The 14,805-nt window shown below is 34.2% G+C and overlaps 1 protein-coding gene across 4 annotated transcripts in view; it reads left to right on the top strand.

Annotated features, from left to right (window-relative positions):
• The window catches only part of LOC106133261 (homeobox protein cut), a 157,700-nt gene that overhangs the window by 26,101 nt on the left and 116,794 nt on the right, over positions 1-14,805 (top strand). Inside the window, exon 2 of one of the 4 annotated variants that reach the window (XM_060950639.1) lies at positions 8,587-8,624. The exons of the other annotated variants lie outside the window; for them this stretch is intronic. The gene's annotated coding sequence lies outside the window, so the exon portion shown is untranslated. The remainder of the gene's footprint in view (positions 1-8,586; positions 8,625-14,805) is intronic. 4 annotated transcript variants of the gene reach the window in all.

Here is a 14,805-nt window from a genome sequence, read left to right as displayed (position 1 = left end):
TTGAGGTTAATCGATTCATCGGCCGCGCTAATTCGATTTGTGCCCCTCCCCCTGTACTATCGGTGGGCGGGATCAATCGATCCGTTAGCTCGATTATCGGTAAAGCTTCAAATCGATCAGTATGCTAATGTAACATCTAAGACATCTCACGGATTTAGCCTGTAGTACATTGAAATAAAGTCTACATACATTATGTTAAGAAAGTAACATGCCTAATGTTGACATAATAATTCAAAAATTGTATAACAGTACTTCTATAACCGAGCAAATCGTCGAGCATAAATGAATGACTTCCACGACTCGATAATTTAATAAAAAAAAATAAAGAATCGATTGCGGTTGATGGCCCGGCATCACGAATCATCTGTACAGTCAAATCATCAGTGCGCTGATGGTTTTTTAATGATATTTTTCACAATCGGCTCGATCATTGATGGTTATTAGGTATAGGCGAGTGCCTCGAGACATGAACACAGGGTCTTGAGCATAATCCTCGTCTTTATAGGCTGATTTCACCTTTAATTCAAGTTATTATAGTTCATTTTCACTAATCTTCATTACGATGTCATGTGTGGAGCTTGTGGGAACGAACTACAAGTGTCTTTTAAAAATAAAAGAGTATCGTTAGTAAATAGCGTTGATAAATGTCAGATCGGAAAGCGAAGTCGGCCATAAAAGCAATTAAATACGTTGGAAATTAAAAAAAAATATTGATATTTTTAAAGTTTAACAATACGTGCGGAACCCCAGCTGCAAGGAATAAAGAACAAGTTGTAAGTTTGGTCATTAGTGTCGTCATTAAAGTCATAGGCCGTAATCGGCCGTTTAAAGGCGATTCGGCCGCGACTAATGTAGAGCGCCCTTTGATACATTCAGGGATGGTGTTCTTGGTATAACTGGCTGTAAACGGCTAGTAATAGCTCCTTCGAGTTTCGAACAACTAGCGTTCTTAATTTGAATTCGGCGTTTTGTTCGATATGTCGCCAGTATTAGCTGTTTTATTCGTTTCGCTTAATTTGTGTGTTCTTCTTTTGTAAATTATTTACTTAAAATTAGGAAATGAATTCTAATGCGATTATTACGATGCTCTTACGGCGAGGAAAAACATCGTAAAGGAAACTTGCACATTCACGTAACTATGATCTGAGTCGCTTCGTGTAAAAACCTGACTCACCCAATCCAGATCTATGGTGAAGAGCGTAAACCCAGTCTTTCCAGGCTGTTGACGATGGTTTTATCTTCAATTATTGCATGACCGCGTGGTTCCCGACATCAATACGAAAAAGATTAGGATCACTCACTCTCAAGAAGAAGAAGGATATCGATTGGAGGCGGTTATCTTTTTTTACAAACGTTAAGTCACAAAAGCAAAATCACGATCCTAAATCAATTAATACAAATGCTAACTTGTAAATTAACTTTACCGTCTCCATTTCTTACAAACTCTAATGAACATCATAGGCAATCATCTTTTTCTAAGCCATTAATATACAGGCAAAAGAATATTGGCTAACACGCGATGTATCGATGTTATTGGTAATTATGATTAATCGATATACTCCCGAGATGTTCAATTACATTATAATGGCACATCACTACTTACCGATCACTCCATTAGAATCGTTACGGTAAATAACTTTAATTATATTCGATACATTTGGTCAGTTCATTCATTCATTTTTGTAAATTGAATGAGATGGAGAGAATGTATCAATTGTTAAGTAACAGTATTTCATTCATAAAATAATTTTAAGCTCAGTAGTACAGATAGAAAAAAAATTAGAATCATTTTTGCAACGTGCAAGTTCCATTATTAAGACTCATATAAATTTTACAAAAAATAAAAACATTCGTAATTCAAAAGTACTTCTATCATTTGAAATTTAATTTGAACTTAGAATAGAGAAGTTTGTAGCATGAACTTAACTGACAATTTATCTTTTTGACGCATATATTTATAGAATCACATCTAAATCCCTTGCAAGGTAGTGGTTAGTTCAGCTGTATTATTCAATGATGGAATCGAGATTCAAATATTGACTTGACAGGTTGCTAGGCCATCGCCTACAAGAAGAAACCAAAGTTTAGATTATAAAATGACTCTACTGAAGTCCCGGTTACCACAAGGCTTGATTATTTAAAGGAGAATTTAACGGAAAACAAGTTAAGGTGTGGTTCCCGGCACCAATAAAAAAAAGAATAGGACCACTCCATCTCGTTCCCATGGATGTCGTAAAAGGTGACTAAGGGATTGGCTTATAAACTTGGGATTCTTCTTTTAGGCGATGCGTTAGCAACCTGTAACTATTTGAATCTCAATTCCATCATAAAGCCAAACAGCTGAACGTAGCCTATCAGTCTTTTCAAGACTGTTGGCTCTGTCTTCGCCGCAAGGGATATAGACTTGATTATATGTATGTATGTAACAAGTTAAGATAAACGTAAGTTGTAATTTAGGCCCAGGACAAAGCCTTTATTGGGAAACATTAAAATCAAATTAACAATAGGAAGGATCTCCGAATTGCTTAAATGTCGACTTACAAAATAGACTTAACATACTAAAACATTATTGCAGTACGCGAGTAAAACTTCATATTTACTTACATTAAGTTCAACCATTCGGTATTGTCTGAATATTCTGATGTTTGCGCAAGCGTTGGCGAGTTAAAATTAACTTTATCGTGTAGTATTTAGAGTCTATAGTTGTTTACGTGCGTACTAAACGTAAAATGTCATTCGACATGTTGTTTTGAGTGATTACTATCGAGCTGAGAAATAGTATGGTTTGCAAAAAAAAATTTAGTGTGTCCAAATTATATTCGATTAAATTATATAAGGGTGCCGTGTGGTTCCCAGCACAAATAAAAATAAAGAATAGGTCGGAGTGGTCCTATTCTCTCTTATTATATGTATGTATTGTAAATTTTATAAACGTTTTTATCTCTTATAATCTCTTAAGCCACGTTAACTGGATGGTTAATGGTAAAATTGAGATTCAGTAGTACCAGGTTATGTTCTTCAGTAGTAATAAAATATCTTTTTAACCTCTCCTGATAGATTTTTACAATTTGCGTAGGAAAAGAGTTGCACCCCGTTATATCTCACATAAAGACTTGATATAAAGTAAAATAAAAAGTATGTAACGTAGCAACCTGTGTCACTATTTGAATCTCAATGACGTGATATAAAGTAAAATAAAAAGTATCTAAAGAATCAACCCGACACAATTTGTATCTCAATCCTCTCATTAAGCAAAACAGCTAAACGTGGCCTATGAGTCTTTTCAAGATTATTGGCTCTGTCTACCCCGTGAGGAATAAAGACGTGACTATATGTATGTATGTATAAAAGGTAAAACACGTATTAATCAAATTTTTCGATTACCTATAATACATATTGGAGTTTCAAGAGTTGATTTTTCCCTTCTCCTAATAGTAGGTATTACCAAGTAGTCTTATTAGTAGAACTCTTAAATCTTTACTCATGTCATTGCTGACTGTACATTATAAAATCGACCATTGTTCGTATTGATACGCATCACAAGGAATTACCCGCGACTTACTACTTCATAATACTGACCTGTGTCTCAAATGGTTAGGGTTTCTAGAGATTTTTCTAGACATATTGAATATATACTTACGTACACGTTATCCCTTACGAGGTATGACAGAGCCAGTCTTGAAAAAATCGAAGGCGAATTTTGCTTAACCTGAGATAATTCAAGCGTACAAATTCTATTATCTGTCTAATCCTATACTACCTCTACATTTCTTTAGATCTTAAACCTATACCTGTTTTAATTACCTGTACATTGTAAATTTTTATCTACTTTTTGATAAGTATTTTCAGAAATATGAGCTAAATAGGAAGATAATTATAAATAAATTTAATAAATGACTATCACGTATCAAAGATCCTACTGTTGCGTGGTTGAGGAAAAACGGCCGAAACAATCAAAGACGATTTATATAAAAGAAAACAACGGATTTCATAACTTGGCGCCATTTTTCAACTGCCATTGACGTGTCCCGGCAGCCGCTCGAAAATCAAAAACATTCAAAATTAGAACGCGTTCGAATCCGAACTCTTTCACAAGACGCGGGAATCGAAAACAGCGATTAGTTCGCGGTGAGTTCGACTTTTAAAAATATGTCGCTCTTTCAGATTTAAATTTAAATATAAATGGAATGCGGCGTATTCGACTTGACAGGAGGGATGTAAATTTGTTTCAGGAAAAATCGATGTCAATTTGATATTTGCTACAACATATGTAACTATGTATCCTCATTCAGGAAAATAAATAAATAGTGAGGAATGAACTGCCTGCGTCTATATATTCAGACAAGAACTGTCTGCGAACATTCAAAAGTAGAATAAATACACAACTCTTGGATAGGCATGTAACATCTTCGTCTTTATCGTTACTTACCATCAGGTGAGATGGAAGACAAATGCCTGATCCAATATTGCTATTACCTTAATCTATCTATCATACAAAATAGTGAGTTTTAAAAAAAGTCAATTTACTGCTACGGTTATAACCAAGTTTTTAAGATATTAACAACTTTCAAACTTAATATTTTCCAAGCATAAATTTCAGACAATTTCATCGATGTTTTCTCCTGAAAATCATCGATAGCTTCACATCCCTACTGACTGCCACTTCACGATGTCAGTTAATGATCGTTACAGAACTAGATTGGAAATAGAAAATTTATCGACGCTTTTAAATGTTAACGGAGGATCGACTGGTCGTAAACTCTATGGTTTATATTTTGCAAGTGCACTGATGTTTTGTCATGAAGAAAAAAAAAAATAATTTGTTTAAAATCGGTATATATTTAACTGATGACTTTAAATATTTTAACTGATGTCCGTCGATGATTTGAAAGGCGATAATTAATTTGTATTGAAATCTTTATTAAAGTTTATTAATGAAAGCTGTCAAAACTCAAACCTTTTAATCTAAGTATGTATATATAAAGAAGAACTAATGACATTTACACATAAAAAGCTTGACGTTTTTAACTCGCGAAAAACTATTGCTGTTTGTACTTTTTATTATGTCGTGAAACCTGTCAATGACACTTTTTAATTCACAGTATGGCAAAATATGCTACTTTCTGGTCAAGTTATAGGTAGTTCTGTAACTCTTTGTCTTGTTGTAAAGATTTCCAATTCTCCTTTCAGTGAACAATAAATTAATTTATATTTTCTCAATATCTAATAGGACCGCTTGTAAGTTACAGATTTAAGATGTCAGCTGGACAAATCCGAGGCTCTGACCTGTCAAATATATCGAAAAGAGGCCTTAAAACGTCACTGTCCAACCGCTTTCAAAGGAAATCCAAATATACTAGCTTAAATCCTTAAAATTACGCTATTTTAATTAATTGACTAATGAGCTACCATGTTTATGCGTTGGGAATTCAAAACGCAGGTACGGTACCCGGCACGTAAGTTGAACCAATGGTAGTCTATGGACGCTGCACAGAAGATTTTTTTTAACGAAAAATTGCTACTGCGCATCCGAGAAGTGACAATTTTAGGGTCAATTTATATGCCGGGTGTTGTACTTACAAGTTAATCACGGAATTTTTTTAGAAACTTAGGATTTTTAATTAAGGCAAATAAAACCTTTATCTGTACATCAGTGCTATTAGTAATTGTTCTAGTTAATCATGATATTCGGTCTAGTTTCTTTCGACTCTGTCGAGCCCGTTAGGTGAAAAGACGTGTGTGTGTGTGTGACACCATAATTCACAAAATTTTAAGTACTTAATAAAATTATTTCGAACTACATTAAAATTAAATAAATTAAAGTAACGGAAATAAAGTCACATAATCCAGTCGTTTGTCTTTTAACGTTCCAATTTCTCGATACAACGCCGACTATATTTTTAAGTCACGAAAATGTTTTGCATTTCACTCATTTATAACAATCAAGAGACAATGTTTTTTTTTTATAAACCTCACTATTCTGCATATTTTTTTTTATACACCATTTCGTAACACTAAAAACCGATTTTGTTTGTGTCCCTCTCCCGATTTTATTTTTATAAATGACAATAATCATTATGGGTCGGCGAGAACATGAAAATAAGTGCATTGTGTTGTGTTTTTGTGTTGTTTCATTGAGACTCACCTACTTGGCAGGCGGCCGGCACCCGTCATACCTAATGATAATACTGACGCGACTAATTTTTTTTGTGCCGTGTGGTTCCCGGCACCAATACAAAAAAGAATAGGACCACTCCATCTCTTCCCATGGATGTCGTAAAAGGCGACTAAGGGATAGGCTTACAAACTTGGGATTCTTTTTTAGGCGATGGGCTAGCAACCTGTCACTATTTGAATCTCAATTCTATCATTAAGCCAAATAGCTGAACGTGGCCATTCAGTCCTTTCAAGACTGTTGGCTCTGTATACCCCGCAAGGGATATAGACGTGAACATATGTATGTATGTATGTATGTATTTTTTTTTTAAAACAATGATCTTTCTCCTATCGTAAGTTCTGGGGTGAGCTCTGATTATGATTACCTGAATTGGTTAATTCAGGTTTTTACACGAAGCTACGTTCGTCTGAGCTCTGCGACCTTTGCAAAACTCTTAATATATTGAAGCATGGATACAAAACCTTTTCTGCATGTAGGTACAGGTTTTTTAAGGATTTTCTCTCATCGTAAGAGCAAGAGGTTAGTACTCAAAGTAACTCAGAAAGGTGTCATTAGAACAACGAGGTAGGATTTGAACCTGGCATAGGTGCATCCCTGAGCATCACACATTTTGATTGGGCACCCTACCGGCTCTTCTAAATAACAATAATACTGGCTGTAAATAAAACAAGTGACAAGGTAAAGAAATAGAGAAACGATCTAAATTTAAAATCGTAGACGCGATCCCCTCGGTTCGATGCCGTTCGATTTTCGAACGTTCGGAAATAGCGCGCGACAGCTGAGAACGACATCGGACTGTTTTTTATTACCTCCTTCGTGTTTATGAGCACTTTATGAGTTTTTATAGATTTTTATTTTTTAATCTAATGAAAGTCACTCTGATCGGATCGTCTATTTACGATTCAACCTGTTAACACATAATATATACCAACTTTACGGCTGCCCCCTTTCTGTAATTTATAACGGAGAGTTTTCCGATAAGTATTTCCCGCTGCCAATTATATTTAATGTTAATTCAGCTAATAAACGCTGTTATTGCAAAACATCACCGGTCAGCGCAGCTATAAACATTTGAGAATATCGACAGAACCTAAGATAATTAAAAGTCAATAATTATACAGTCACAACATTCCGTATTTATAATTAAAATTAAACGAACACGGCTTCGAAATTGGACCGATTAAAATAAAATCCATTTGATTAGTTCATTCAATCTTCAATCAATAAAATGAGCAATATCCTTTACTCCAAACGAGGTCACTTATCAAATGAATCTATAATCGAAATTCGAATCTCATTCAACATATTCGAATTACCGATTGAGACCCGTACTTTGGAACTCATTCAAAATCGATTCAATGGGAGAAAAAACTATTTGAAAAGACGCTTCTATTTGAATTAAGAACGGAAATCAACCGTCGCGACCATTTGTTCGAAGTGTGAAAGGATCGATTCGAAATTTAAAAGGGGTTATTTTTTTATTCGTCCTTGTTTATGGACATGTTACTTATTCCTTTTTTTATTTTTAATACACAGGCTTTGTTTTACACACTGACATTATTTGGATCTCATACATCAGGAACAAGGTACTGCTGGGTAATTAAATCAAAAGGATATGCAGATTATGTCACCATTATCAATGGCCGAGATATTATTTCGACTTAAACCAATAAAATATAATTTTATTGTTTTCTATACACTTAATGAAGTCAAATTAGGGATTTTCGGCTTCCCATCGGCGCGTCGTAAAATGGCGATAAAACGTTTGGTATTGATCACGGTCAAGTAAACTATTTTATGTTATTTTTATTGTTATTTATAGAGGAATAAAATCGTTTTATTAATGTCATCGGTTCATAAGGGCCGCGGCCAGCTAGGCGATCATCGTGTGACGATAATTAAAGATTTAAGCTGTCTTTAAAATGAGTTGGTGGGTGGAAACTGTCTTAGTGTATCGTCAGATTGTGATAGTTAATTGTAATAACAGTTATTCATATTTGGAATATTAAACTTGGTATCGTGGTTGACCGAAAGGCAAAAGTAATCACTAAAGTAATAATTTATAATTACTTAATAAATAATATATATATACTATATATTTATATTCATTTGTAAATTTAATGAGTACTAAATCAAGTACCTATCTGTGCTCGTCTACCTAGTTTTGTTTTGTACTAAAATACATCATCACTGCCCTCAATTGAGTAGGGCATTACGTTAGTTGTAAAATAATTGAACGACCGTAAACTAAAATTAATATTACGCATCAAACTTCAATTTTACGGCAAAGCCCGCATCTTGCACTAGATTCAATAATCCTTTATTCAAATTATACTTACTAGACTTACATACATCATATTGAATCAATAAGTTATATAATATAAATTAAGTTTTTTTTTTATTTTCAGGTAAATTAAGAAAGCTGCCAAGGAACAATTAGAATTGTGTAAGTACTGGCTGTTTTAAAAAACCATAAACAATAAATAAATAAAAAACAAATCGAATACTGGCCATCCGTATAAAACAAAAACCCACCGGAGACAATTTTTCAACTTTAGAACTCTCCGCATGAATTTTGAATTTGGAACAAAACGAGATCGAACAAATGCCCCCAACTTGGGCGTGTGCTTGCCGCGCAAAAATTAATTATTAATTTGTTTCCATTGCCGCGTCTCCGGGCGGGAGACGTGTGCCGGTATTGTCTAAGCTTTTTATTTTCTCCAATTTATTTTTTAACGCTCCAATGGCGGCCAGGTAATTTGTATCAATTGCATTTTAGCATCCACATTCGTGTTTTTCAATCAAACACATTGGATAAGTCGTCGTTTTTTTATTTTCTGTTCAGGGGAAACGTTAGGTACAGTATTAATTAATTTACATATAAAATACTTCAGTTTTGTTTCTCTCTTTCCGTTTTTGATCATAGCTATGGAGTTTAAGGTTCAATTCACAATTGAGTTGACAAAGTTTGACTAAAAAGCGGATGCGACAAAAGCCGAAGTCCCGAATCCCGTTCACTCAATTTAGCCACTCCCGTCGGGATAGTAAAACATCAAAGAATGGGATAATAGTTCGGAGGGAAACCAACACTTTTTATTGAGTCAGTGTGTGATCTACCCCACAGGGTGCGAGTTATATTTTTAGAAAAAAAAAATATCCATTCGATTGTATTAACAAATATCGGAGTCTACAATCTATGGATAGACTCCTTAAATTTTATTCATTAGATGAAACGACTTCTGAGTAGGTATACATTGTTGAAAGTTTTATAACATTTTAGTTACACAAACATCGTTAGGTTACTAAATGTAAATTAATTTTAAAGTAAAACACTTTTTTTTTCAAAATATAAAAATCAAAAATCTTTTTTTTTTATTCTAATGTTAGCACCCTTAGCGTAGGGCTGTCCTATTGTAAAATTTATTAGCATCGACAGTCGATACCGTGCCACCTTACCACCTCACTGGCACTTCACACGTATATTCTGAATGCGGGTAGTCGAAAAAAGTCGCTAATATCCGTTACACGCTTTTACAATATTTGTATTGATTTGAGACCACCGAGAAATAAATTTAGTTAACTTTCGATTTGAATTAAATTGACATTTACACATAAATCGCGCCTCTTTCCAGAAGGGGTAGGCAAAGACTACATCTTTCCACTTGCAACAATATGCATACTTTAAATTTAAAAGAAAATCGTACTTTGATTTTAATTAATTGTATAATTTAGCTTAGTTGATTGTTAAAGCTTAAATTATGAATATAATAAACAAACATAAAAATAATTAATTAACTTCGAGATCATAAACAGCAATTAAAATCTATTAGACATAAAGCGAAACACTGAATTCAACAATATAAACCGAATTTAATTAAGATATTTCATAATTACTTTCAGAATTCTATTAATTTTAAAGAAAAATGATTGTGGTAGTTCGCCAAAGCTACAAAAATGTCAAAGATGGGAATTCGCGCAAAAGCACTAATGGGCCATTTTTGTATCGCAACTGGAAAATTTACATTTTGCGCGATTCAAAACTTTTTTTTTCTGTCGGAATGACAACGGAATACTTTTCATAAAAGTATTTTAAACTCTGAAATTAAGGGCGTAACTACTAATTTTGTTTAAACCTTATAAATTAAAGAGACAGTGTATCATTTTAACAGCACATGTTGACAGTTTTTTTTTGGCCGAAAAAATTTATAAACGTAGCGAGTTTTTGAAGTAATATTTACGCAAATTATAAAATTGTTCGACCGCTAATTACACCCGGCATAAAAGTCCACTTTTTTATGTACAAACCTTGTACGGTTATTATTATTATTTTTTTTGCAAAATAAAGTTTTCATTTTTATTCGCATTAAGCCAAAAATATCAAGAAATAAAAAAAATCCATTATAGTGCTCCATAAACTAAGCCATAGGAAGCCATAAAACCGTACATACAGAATATCACGCCTTTTCCCCATAAGGGCAGGCAGAAACTACATCTTTCCACTTGTCACGATCTCTGTATATTTCCTTCGCTTCATCCACATTCATAACACTCATCGTGTCAGCTCGGCGGTTTCGGGTACTCTTGACCCTTTGCCAGGACGTCTTTAATTTGAGTCCCTCCACACTCTCCTTGTATATCTGCTTAGTCAACCTGCTTTCATTCATCCTCTCCACATGACCAAACAAACTTAACATACCCGTTTATTGACACAGGCACATTTATACTTATTTTCAAAATTGACCACTAAAGTTTCATCTCTACGCTGTCATTCACTCAGCACTGCGAAAATCGTTTACATATTGATTTGTTACAACACAATACTTAATAGCTTGTTGAAAACGTCAAAGAAAAATGGCGGACAATCGGAAACAAAAGAGGGGTAATCGAAGTTCGGAACCGCAGCGATTTGCCGACAACATCTTAAGCCGATGTTTACAAGTTCAAAAGAAAACGGAACCCCTCGGAGGGTCCCGCTACAGGTGAAGTGGTGCTTAAGGTATTTTTTCGCAAACAGATCACGTCCAATGTCTCCGCCTTGACTGAGACATCTTTGTTGCCGCGCCCCTGCAAAACGATTTACGCGCGCGAAATTTTTTATTGAACGTGCCTTATTGATTCCCCGCAAGGGATGTGTTCCAAATTTAAACGCGGCACTTTTTATGATTTAATTCAATTTCGTTTTAATTTTCGACTCTCGTTTATGTGGCCAGTGTTTTATTAATTTTTGGGGATAAATTGATTGTCTATGATCGCTTTTATTTTTTATTAAAAGCACGTAAGTTTAAATTTTAGTAAATGCTTAAGGATAACTTTAATAAATTGATTGCCTATGATCGCTTTTATTTTTTATTAAAAGCACGTAAGTTTAAATTTTAGTAAATGCTTAAGGATAACTTTAATTAAAATACATCCTTAATTACTGAGTAATTGATTTCTTTCTGATAAATAAATATACAATTCTGTCAATATCAAACAATTCCTACAGCTGCCACCCACATTGCAATCGAAGCGAACGACCTTTTTATTTGCATTTACAGCGTTATGAGTATTACTTATTTTATGGCTCTTGTTTCATCCTTAAAATATATTTACTTAAATATACATGAACAAAATTTTAATTTAATTATTTCAGCTTATCTATAAGCTAAGGCTTTATTTTCGATGTTACGAAACCTGTTGGTTTTCGAACAAGAACTACCAAAAACTAAAAAAACTACTTTGTAAAAGTCAATCAAGACGAAATCTTTCTAAATTGGGATTTTTCTTTTAGGCGATGGCTAAAAACCTGTCACTATCTGAATCATAATTCTATCATTGGGGTATCCAGCTGAACGTCGCCTTTAAGATTCTGTCTATCAGGGATAAAGGGGAAGAGACATTTTTGACATCACATGATATACCTACCTAACTTAGCCCGTACTTCAAAAAGTGCCGTGTGGTTCCCGGCACCAATACAAAAAAGAATAGGACCACTCTATCTCTTTCCCATGGATGTCGTAAAAGGCGACTAAGGGACAGGCTTACAAACTTGAGATTCTTTTTTAGGCGATGAGTTGGCAACCTGTCACTATTTGAATCTCAATTCTATAATTAAGCCGAATAGCTGAACGTGGCCATTCAGTCTTTTCAAGGCTGTTGGCTCTGTCTACCCGGCAAGGGATATAGACGTGACCATATGTATGTATTTATGTATGTAGGTACTTCAAAAAAATAGCGTGATGCGCATGCGCAACATTCGTGATCACGCAATCGCTGCATTCGATTGTGACCGTCAATTGTTCGCCTATTATCAGATAATGCCGATCAATCAGCTCTGATTGAATAATCAATCGTTAGTCAATTGAACTCGATTCAGTTTGAGCTATATAACTACAGTTGCTAACGTAAATTATGAGTTAAAGAGGTTTTTAGGGTTTTATCCCACTTATATACCTTTCTCTTGTGCCGTGTGGTTCCCGGCACCAATAAAAAAAAAGAATAAAACCAATACGTCTCGTTCCTATGGATGTCGTAAAAGGCGACTAAGGGATATACCTACTTATAAACTTGGGATTCTTCTTTTAGGCGTATATATATCAGTATATTCTACCCTCGCTCTGTCTACCCCGCAAGGGATGTAGACGTGATTAAATGTATGTATGTATGCATAGATACATTCCATGCTTGTCTGTTAAAAACATTGTACTAGCAGCATTTTTTTATAAACTTAAAATTCTTTTGGACGATGAGCTAGCATCGCTCAATATCTCAATTCGATCTTTAAACCATTCCCTTAGGTGCAATTCCTTTTATCTCGAAAAAATTGTGTTCCCGTAGGGCTTATGATGCGTGTGTGAAGCCGTGGGCAACAGCTAGTATATATTTTTATTTATTTATTTATATTTATTTATTTATTTATATTTATTTATTTATTTATATTTATTTATTTATTTATATTTATTTATTTATATGTGTGTATAACATATTGACAATGCAACGTGGGTGTACGCATAATGTCCTATAGTCATCCAAATGTTCTTGGCTAATAGTCAAGAATCCGTTGAACTGAAAATATTGGATGCCGAAGATTAAAACGAATTTTGTTTACACACACATATCACGTCTTTATAACTTACGGGGTGGACATAGCCGAGCTAAATTCTATTTGGGCAGCTTTAGTGGTCCAGAATAAACATAATATCCATGTCAGATATAGACAAAACGAACTCGAAAGATTATAATCTTTTAATTAGGAACTTTTCTTGAGCCATAAAAACCATAACGAGTCCAATAGAGCCTCTTAAAATCGATCGTTTAACGAAATAGAGTCACATACCGATCCTAAAATTTTATGAGCAATAAAACCTTGACTTATTCGGGAACCAACACCAGCGACGTATTGAACGAAAAATTCGAACATTAAAATCCGATATTACGAGCGATAGATCTAATTTATTACAGTTTAAAACTAAACGATAGATATTAAAAGCAGAAAAAGTATGATGAAAACACGCTCGTAAAAATTTACCGTGGACATCTTCTTGCGTTATTAAAAAAAATCGAGTACCATAAACAACGGAACGGCGGGAAACTGCGAGGGTACAAATCAAACTGGTCGCGAATTTTAAAAAGAGAACGTTCCGAATTTGAAATTCCTGCCAAGGACACGCGGTCTCGAGGAGACAATGTGCGCGATGCTCAGCGTTTTAATTGTCAAAATTACGCTCGGCCGGCTTTTTGAAGACGCCGCCAGCCGGCGACACCGACTCGTTCGAATTCCGAACAGCATTCGATTTTCAATCGAATTTATTTCTGTACGGGGACGTTATTCATTTATTTGATTAATTTTAAAAACGTTAATTCGCTGTTTACTTTTTATTTTGGATAGCAATAATGAGTGATTTAAAAAATCTCTAGTGAGTTTTCATTGACAATAAAAAAGTTTTAAGAAAAAAACTATGGTGGAAATTTTTTAAGTAATAGAATATCCTGTCTACTTATCTGTATGTACAACTCCGGAACTACTGGACGGATTTGTTAATTTTTTTTTTCTATAACTATGTACTTACTATGTTATACCTATAGACGGGATATTGCACAATACAGCGATATGACATTTAAAGTGATCTCGGCCGGTTGTACAGTTCGAGATGATCGATCAAATGCCCCCACTTCCTTCGGCTTCTGAGCTAGGGGTGATAGGAATCGGTGTAAGTAGTTATACGAAGTTTATTAAAAAAAATTATCTGAAAACTAATAATTTTTAAATAAGAACTTGAAGGTATGTTTGGTGCAACGGTACTGCTTACCTCTAAGTTATAAGGTCCCAGGATTTATATCATTGAGTTGTCACAAGTCCCGATTTTTAGATCAAGACAAAATCTGTTTAATTTATCAAAAAAATCATACAAAGTATTTTTTTAGCTTAAACTAAAACTAAACTAAAAAAGCCCTTAACTCTAAAATCATGTAAATACTTCATTGTAATTTAAAATAAAAAAAAGATATAAAAAAAACCATAAAAATGAATCAATGTAGTTTATGAAAAAAAAAGCGTTATATTAAAAAAACGCTGCGAAAATTTTCAAATTACGAACGACACACATGACTACGACTAGTGCGCGTCACGACAGCGGCAACCCTGGCGA

This window comes from Amyelois transitella, chromosome 22 (assembly GCF_032362555.1).
Source record: "Amyelois transitella isolate CPQ chromosome 22, ilAmyTran1.1, whole genome shotgun sequence".
Lineage (NCBI taxonomy): Eukaryota > Metazoa > Arthropoda > Insecta > Lepidoptera > Pyralidae > Amyelois > Amyelois transitella.
The sequence above is the reverse complement of the archived record's forward strand: the minus strand, read 5'-3'. Positions and strand labels throughout refer to the sequence as shown.